The sequence below is a fragment of the Leopardus geoffroyi genome, chromosome A2 (genome assembly GCF_018350155.1).
Source record: "Leopardus geoffroyi isolate Oge1 chromosome A2, O.geoffroyi_Oge1_pat1.0, whole genome shotgun sequence".
Taxonomy (NCBI): Eukaryota; Metazoa; Chordata; class Mammalia; order Carnivora; family Felidae; genus Leopardus; species Leopardus geoffroyi.
This window is the reverse complement of record NC_059331.1, coordinates 150,347,752-150,356,808: the sequence shown is the minus strand read 5'-3', so window position 1 is coordinate 150,356,808 and position 9,057 is coordinate 150,347,752.

The following is a 9,057-nucleotide window of genomic DNA, read 5'->3' as shown; positions in this document are numbered from 1 at the left end:
ATTTTATCTCAGATGGGGCTGTGTTTCCAAACTCCTCACTTCTGAGGGCTGTGCAACTTGGGCTCGCTCCAACCCTCTTGGGAAGGGACTCGCTGAGCAATGATGGGACAGGATGCTGCTGGCTTGCCCCCAGGAACATTCCTGCAATCACGCTGCTGTAGAGGCTCAGAGGTTGTGGCTGGATGCTTGCCCCAGAATAAGTTCATGAGATCGTGTGGTGGCAGAATTTCAGGGATTATGGTAAATCACAACACACAACTCAGGTTAAGTTTCACTGCACCCTGGTGTTTTTGTTCCAATACCAGCAATCGTGTTCTCAAGGGTCCACTGGGACCTTTGCCTGTGGGGAGGCCATAGGGCCTCCACTATCTGCCCTCCTAGCAGGGTAGCAGGGGAACTGCTTCTCCCTGTGTGGCCAGTGGCCCCTCAGAGCCACTTTCAGCTCCTGGGGATTTGCCTCTCCCACCAGAGCCCTGCCAGGCATTGGGCTGTGGATTTTCTGATGATCTACCCTGTTTATAGAGTCCTAATGATATTGAAACCCTCTCCTTTCTCCTTTCTCCCTTTCTTGTTCAGGCACTTGTGGGTGCTTCCACTCTTTCTCTCCAGCTACTTTTGGGGGGAGTACTTTTCCTGTACTCTCCCCCCTTCTCTGTCCTCCTTCTGCAAATGCTGCTCCCCACCCTTCGCAGTTTCTCTCTCTCCCCATTTTTGTGCCATGTACCTGCCGAGTTCTGGGGCTCAAGTTATGCAGATTATTGTGTTAATCCTCAGATCAATTTTCTAGGTGTGCAATATGGTTTGATGCTGATCTAGCTGCATTTCAGGGATGAGAGAATCAGAGAACTTCCATGCTGCTCTGCCATCTTGCCCTCCCCCCCGCCCCCAGGCTCATTGATGATTTTTAAAAATTGAGTACATGCCAGGGCATAATGAACATGGATAAAGTTTGTAAAATATAGTAACATAAAACATATTTTCATTTCTTCATTATAATTCACTGAAACTACAACTTCTAAGGGAAAAAAAACCTCTCAAAATAACTGTCAGGCCAATAAAACCCCAAAATGTGATGATAGACCCTTTTGAACTGTACTATTCCATATGATAACCACTAGTCACATGTGGTTATTTACATCTAGATTAACTAAAAGTAAAATTAAAAATTCAGTTCCTTAATCACACTAGCCACATTTTAGTCTTTAACCATATCTTAGTCACTCCATAGCCACATGGAGCAGTGGCTACCATATGGGACAATGTATATATTTCTGTACCTTTCCATCATCACAGAAATGCTTTTAGAAAACAGAATTTATGGGGCGCCTGGGTGGCGCAGTCGGTTAAGCGTCCGACTTCAGCCAGGTCACGATCTCACGGTCCGTGAGTTCGAGCCCCGCGTCAGGCTCTGGGCTGATGGCTCAGAGCCTGGAGCCTGTTTCCGATTCTGTGTCTCCCTCTCTCTCTGCCCCTCCCCCATTCATGCTCTGTCTCTCTCTGTCCCAAAAATAAATAAACGTTGAAAAAAAAAAAAATTAAAAAAAAAAAGAAAAAAAAAAAGAAAACAGAATTTATGATAATTAATGGAGACCAAATAGTTAATATTTAATAGACATAGCTCTCACAAGAATATAAAACACTAACATCTCAGGATAAAAATGTAACAAAGGCATGAACAATAATTCATAACAAGGAAATACTAACCAAAAATAAGCATACGAAAAATATTAAACATAATCCAAATAACAAATCATTTGGCAATTATCCAATGAGTAGTGATAAAAAATTGTAACACACTTTATACTAATTAGAGTGTGGTAAAAGAGTCACTCGTAAATGGATGAAGGCAAATAAAAACTTTTGAGAAAATCATTCCAGAAAGCACCCCCCCCCCCCCCGGCCATACTCCTCAGTCATTCTAGAAATTATCACTCTAGGAGCAGTGGTTCTGAAATCTGGCTCCACCTTAGAACCACTCTGGGGACTAAAAAAAAAAAAAAAAAAAAAAAAAAAAAAATACAATGCCTGAGCTTCCATACCCACAAATCCTTATTTAAATGACTTGAGATGGAGCCTGGGCATGAGAGGTTTTCAAGCTTATGGCGAGTAAGCAGACCATGGTGTAGAGTTATAGAGATATAGAGTTATATAGAGATACAACCTCAGGGTCTGGGAGGTAAGAAAAATCTCATTTGAGTGCGAGGCACTTATGCCCACTGTTTGGTTTCCCATTATGAGCTGTACCAGGTAGCCTGTCCATGGAGTCTCTAGTATCCCCATGTGGTGGGAGCTCATCAGGAAAAAAAGACTGTGTGAATGTCAAGGCAGAGAAGGCCTGAGACAGTCCTCTAGCCCCGGAATGACACAAGGAAGAAGCTGGTTTATTACGTGCTTTCATGAACACAACAAAGTTACATAAAAAAAGATGGCTGACATACCTAGAACGGCCAGAATGAAGGGTTTCAGCAGGAGATACAGGCGTGGACGCTGGAGAGCAGGTAACAACCAAGGCTTTCATATTAATGCAGGAAACAGATGCCTCCTCCCATGTCTTGAAACTCTGTAACATCTGGAAGTGGGATGCAATCCCAGGTTAAAAAAATAAAGGGGTGCCTGGGTGGCTCAGTCGGTTAAGCATCAGACTTCAGCTCATTATCTCATAGTTCGTGGGTTCAAGCCCCGTGTCAGGCTCCGTGCTGATGGCTCAGAGCCTGGAGCCTGCTTCAGATTCTGTGTCTCCCTCTCTCTCTGCCCCTCCCCTGCTCATGCTCTCTGTCTCAAAAATAAATAAAAAAACATTAAAGAAAAATTTAAAATGTTTTAAAATAAATAAATTTTAAAAAAGCAAAAGAGGAGAAATGGAAGTGATTGACAGTGTTCTGATCCGACTGAGAATAAAATAAAATTTCTTTCGCTTTGGATGTGAGCTTAAAATGAAAAGTTTATGGTCTGAGATATTCTTACTCACTACACATTATCTAGTTTACTCATCACAAGAATCCCAAACAGGCGCTCCTGCTTTAAGATGATAATGGTTTGATTCAGATAGAAAATAACTTACATTTCTAACACTTTTTGCTTTATATACTTTGATGTTATGTGATTCAGTTCATAAGGACTCCTGACTGTTATATCTTAGTACTGGGATGCACCTGGTTTAATGTAAAGGGTGTTTTATGTATCATTTAATGATTTTTATCCTGACTTCTTACTTTGATTATAATATATATATTCTGATTATTTTTTTATTTGTGGGATCTTACTTTTGATGCTTCTATAAGCATTTCTTTTATGTACCACTAATTTTTTTTTTTTTTTATAGTCAGCAGGTAATCCAGGAAGGGAAGGAGGGAGGGAAGGAAGCAACAGAAACCCAATCACTGTAGGTTTTTTTTTTTTAAACATCTCAGTAGGAGTAGAAAAAAACTAAAAGGAAATAAATGGTTTGAATAATTAATATCATTAAATTATTAAATTATTAAATCATTAAATCAATAAATGGTTTGAATAATTAATATCATTAAATTAATACATATCTCAGTTTTTATACTCGAAAAAGAAAACTTCTTTTCTATACTTCTTCATGGTAAAATTCATAGTAAACCAGGAATTAAATGAAACATTTTTTCCAAAAAAGTTTATCTGCCAAAAATCTAAAGCAAATCTCATACTTAATTGTGAAGCATTAGAAATATATAGATTTTAAAACCAGAAGTGAGATTAGAATGCTCACTATCAATGTCTTGTATTCAACATTGTATTGAAGATCCTCTCCAGTGCAGTTTTTTAGAAGAAAAAAGAAAAAGAAAGAAGAGAATAATAATAGGAATAGAAAGAAAAGGGGGACAAACGTCATTTTTGATGATGCTATGTGGATGGAAATCCTGAAATAATCTACAAAAGTGTTGTTAGAATAAATGCCCATGATTTCTATACACCGTTCACAGAAAATATAATCAAAGGATATTCGAATTACAATAACCGGAAAAAAAAAGGTACCTAGGAATAAATCTCAATCTCACTAAAGATACATGTGTCCTTTAAAGAGAAAATGATACAACTTAAAGAAATGAAAGAAAACCTACACAAATGGAGCATGTTTATAGACAGAGATATCCAATATCATAAAGAAGACAAGCTTCCTCAAATTTATGAATGAAGTGTAATCAACTCCAAGCCAGGGCATTTGCAGACTTTGAAAAACAAATTCTAAAATTACTTGGAAAAGCAAAATGCAAAGAACAGCCAAGATAATTTTAAAGAATATGAATATTCTTATTGTCCTACCATGTTGTAAGCCTTATTACAAATATATAGTAAATACAAGAGTAAGTTAGAGCAGAGAGCCCAAAAAGAGACCCAAGCATTTATGAAAACAATATATGAAAGAAATGGTTTTACAGATTAGAGAGAAAAAGGGATGGGACAACTGGGAAAAAAAAATTCAATCCTACCTCATATCATACACAAAAATCCACTCCATGGAAAGTATAGACCTAAATGGGAAAAGCAAAATTAAAACAAAAAGAATTTAGAAGAATATCTGGGAGATTATGACTATGGGATTGGGAAGGGATCCATAAGATATAAAAATTAAACATGCAAGCCATATAGAAAAACACTGACAAATTCAACCATATTAAAAACCTTTATTCATTAAAAGATACTATTTTAAAATGAAAAGACAAGACATAGCTTTGGAAAAAGACACCTGTAATACACATAGTTAACAAAGAATGAATAACCAGAATTCTGAAATAAATAAATCTTGAAAATTGATAAGAAAAATATAGTAATCCAATTTAAAACAGGCAAAACATAAATAGGCCATTCACAGAAGAGGAGCCATATGGGGGCACTAAACTTACAAAAAATGTTGAACTTCATTAGTAATTGGAGAAATTCAAATTATATACAAAAATGAGTTGACATTAACAGTCAATGGACTGTTAATAAAAAGACTGTAAATTCCACTTACTAGTGAAGATGCAGGAAAATAGGAACTCTCTTAGATGTTGGGGAAGTTGCATTAGAGTAACCAACACAGGAGTATCTGGTAAAGTTAAAGATTTGCATGCCATCATTCAGCAACTCACCTCCTAGACAAGAATGTTTTTAGCAGCATCTTTTGTAATACGGGGGAAAAAAAGAAACGAAAAGGAAGCAAATTTAGCATTAACAGGGAAATGGATAAACTGGTGTAGTCTTACAGTGGGATATTATACAACATTCAGAAAAAAATTAAAACTAAAACAATACAATCTGCATGGATTAATGCCACACATATAATGTTGAGTAAAAAGTTAATTGCTGAATATATACAGTAAATATGAAGTGTAAAATCTTAGTGAACAAAAGTATATATTGTTCAGGATAGATACATATGTACAAAAGTCTTTATCAAGTTGAGGAAGGCCTCCTCGATTTCTAGATTTTTACCATAAGAAGGTGCTAGACTTCGTGAAATTTGCTCTCTCTCATTTAGCCTCTTATTACAGTGGATTCCATTGGTTGCTTTCAACTACTGAACCAAGCTTGCATTCTTGGGATAAACCCCACTTGGTCACGGTGTATCATTCCTTTTATGAATTGCTGAATTTTATTTGCTAATATTTTGTTAAGGATTTTTTCATCTATATTCATGAATATTAGTCTGTGGTTTTCTTTCTTTGTACTGCCTGTCTGATTTGGTACCAGGGTAATAATAGCCTCATAAGATAAGTTGGAAGCCTCCCTTCCTTTTCTTTTTTCTAGAAAAGACTGCAAAGAATTTGTATGAATTCTTCTGTAAATATTTGGTGGAATTCTCCAATGAAACCCATCTCCAATGAAGCCTGGAGATTTCTCTTTCAAAATTTAATTATAATTCCTCAATTCATATTAATTCTTCAATTTCTTTAATGTATTTTTAGGGTTATTCAAATAATCTATCTCCTAGTGTGTGAGCTGTGGTTTGAGGAATTGGTCTGTTTAAGTTGTCAAATTTATGTTTGTAGAATTGCTTGTAGTATTATCCTTTTGATGTCTGCAAAGTCTGTGGTTTCATCCCATTTTACTTCCAATATTGGTAATCTGTGTGTGTGTGTGTGTGTGTGTGTGTGTGTGTGTGTGTGTGTGTTTTGTCAGTCTGACAAGAGTGGGGCTGTCAATTTTACTAATCTTTTCAAAGAACCACCTTTTTATTTTACTAATTTTTCTCTATTGTTTTCTGCTTTCATTTTCAATTATTTCCGCTCTTATCTTCGTTATTTTCTCCTGCTTACTTTGGGTTTATTTTGCTCCTTTTCTAGATTCTTGAGGTAGGATATTCTTGATTTGAAAATCTTCCTCTTTTCTAATGTATGCATTCAGTGTCATCAATTTCCCTTTCAGCACTGTCTTAGCTGCATCCCACACATCTTGATATGGTGTATTTTCATTTAGTTTGAGGCAGTTTTAAATTTCCTTGAGAGGTTCTCATAGACCCAAGGATTAAAAAGGAGTATGCTGGTTAGTTTCCAGATGTGGGAGATTTTTCTGTTATCTTTCTCTTATTCTAGTTTGATTCTATTGTGATCAGAGAACATACATTGTAGGATTTCAATTCTTTAAGTTTGTTAAGGTTTCTCTCATTGTTAGGTAATAGACCTCTCTGTCTCTGGTAGAAATCTTTGCTCTGAAGCCTACTTTATGTGATACTAATATCACCACTCCTGCTTCCTTCTGATTAATACTTGCATGATATACACAAACTTCCCTTTACTTTTGACTGACTTACCTTGTTAAGTTTCAAGTGAGTTTTTTGTATAGCATATAATGGGGTGATGTTTTTTTTAAATCTATTCTGTCAATCTCTACCTTTAACTGGTTTATTTAGACCATTTACTCTAAAGTTAATTGTTATTATATAAGGGCTTAAGGCTGCTTTTGTTTTTTTGTTTTTGGTTCTCTATTTTCTTTTTCCCACCTTTGTGTTACTAAAATATCTTAAATTCCATTTTATTTATCTGTGGTGCTTCTTGAATGTAACTCACAAAGTAGCTTTATTAGGTAAGTATTAAGTATTACATTATTCATATGACTTACACAGTCTATCAGTGTTAACATTTTAAGAGTTCCAGAGAAATGTAGAATGCTTATCTCCATAGGTCCCTTTACTCCTGTTTATAGTTGCCTTAAATTACACATAACTTCTACATATACTGGGAACCACATCAGATGTTATCATTTTTCCTCAATCATCAAACCTAATTTAGAATACTCAAGATGAGAAGAAACTTCTATCGCATCTATCCTTATTTTTACTCTTTCTATTGTTCCTTTTTCCTTCCTGGTGTTCCAACTTTCCTTTTATCATTTTCATTGTTTCAAGAATTTTCTTTAGCTTTTCTTTTAGGATAGGTCTGCTGGCAACATAGTCTCTTCATTTTTCTTCACCTGAGAATGTCTTGATTTCTCTTTCATTCCTAAAGGACATTTTCACTAAATATAGAATTTTAGATTGATGGGTTTTTCCGTTTTAGCACTAGCAAATGTTGATCCACTTCCATGGTTTCTGGTGGTACCATGATTTCTAATGAGAAATCCACTATTATTTGACTTGTTATTTCCCTATAAGTAAGATATGTTTTCTCTCTCATTGCTTTAAGATATTTTCCTTTGGGGGCACCTGGGTGGCTCAGTCGGTTGAGCATCCGACTTCGGCTCAGGTCATGATCTCACAGTCCGTGGGTTCGAGCCCTGCATCGGGCTCTGTGCTGACCGCTCAGAGCCTGGAGCCTGTTTCAGATACTGTGTCTCCCTCTCTCTCTGACCTTCCCCCGTTCATGCTCTGTCTCTGTCTTGAAAATAAATAAACGTTAAAAAAAAAAAAAAAAGATATTTTCCTTTGTCCTTAGTTTTCAAAAGTTTTATTATGATGTGCCTTGTTGCAAATTTATTTGGGTTTATCCTGTCTGGGTTTCATCATCTTCTAGAATTTGTAGATTTTTAGCTCTTGCCAAATTTGGGGAATTTTCAGTCATTATTTGTTTGGATACTTTTTTAGCCCCATACTCTTTTTTGCTCCTGGATCTCTAATGACATAAACATTAGATCTTTTCATGTAGTCCTACAGGTCCCTGGGGTTCATTGTATTTTTCAGTCTATTTTCTTCCTGTTGTGCAGATCAGGTAACTTCAATTGCTCTGTCTTCAAGTTCACTGAATGTTTTCCACCTCCATCCTTTCAATTTTACTGTTGAGTCCATCCGGTGAGTTACTGTGTTGTTCAGGTATAAAATTTCCATTTGGTTCTTCTTTATACCTTCCATTTATTTGTTAAGATTTTCTATTTCTTTGCTGAAATAGTCTTTTTCATTTTTTCCAATGTTTATAAGTGCTTCCTTCTTGAAGCAGTTACATGGTAGCTGCTTGAAAATCCACCAGATCATTCCAGCGTCTGTTTCACCTTGGCATTCACATATGTTGATTCTCTTTTCTCATTCAGGTTGAAGTTTTCTTGATTCTTGGACATTTGGGACAGTATGTTATGAGAGTCTGGATCCCATTTAAATCTGTCTCAGCAGACCTTCTCTGACACCATGACTCATTCCTGCCAAGTGGACGTGGAAGTCTAAACTCTCTACTTGGCCTCTCTTGACACTTAGGGTGGAAAAGGGGGAATTATGCCTTATTGATACTGGGCGGGGGGGGGGGGTAGAAGTTTAGGGTCCCCACTAGGCCTCCAGTGACACCACCTTGGCTTAGAGGAGGAGGGCACTCTTTACTGTTCTCCACATAGCCTCCTCTCCTGATGGTGCAAGAAGACAGATCAGTGGTAAAAGTCCTGGATATCCACAGGACCTTCTCTGATACTATCCTCCTGGGAAGAGAAAGAAGTGCCTCATTACTATAATGTAGGGAATGGAAGCCCAGGTCCCTATATGACCTTCAGTGACACTGTGGGAGGTGGCTGTCATTAATATTGGGTAGTCATGCAAGGGCTGGCTGCCCAAAAGAACTTCTCTGACATTATCGCAGCAGGGAGGAGAGGAGCCTCATTATAGCCAGAGAAGCCTTTGCTTACAGGGTAGGGAGT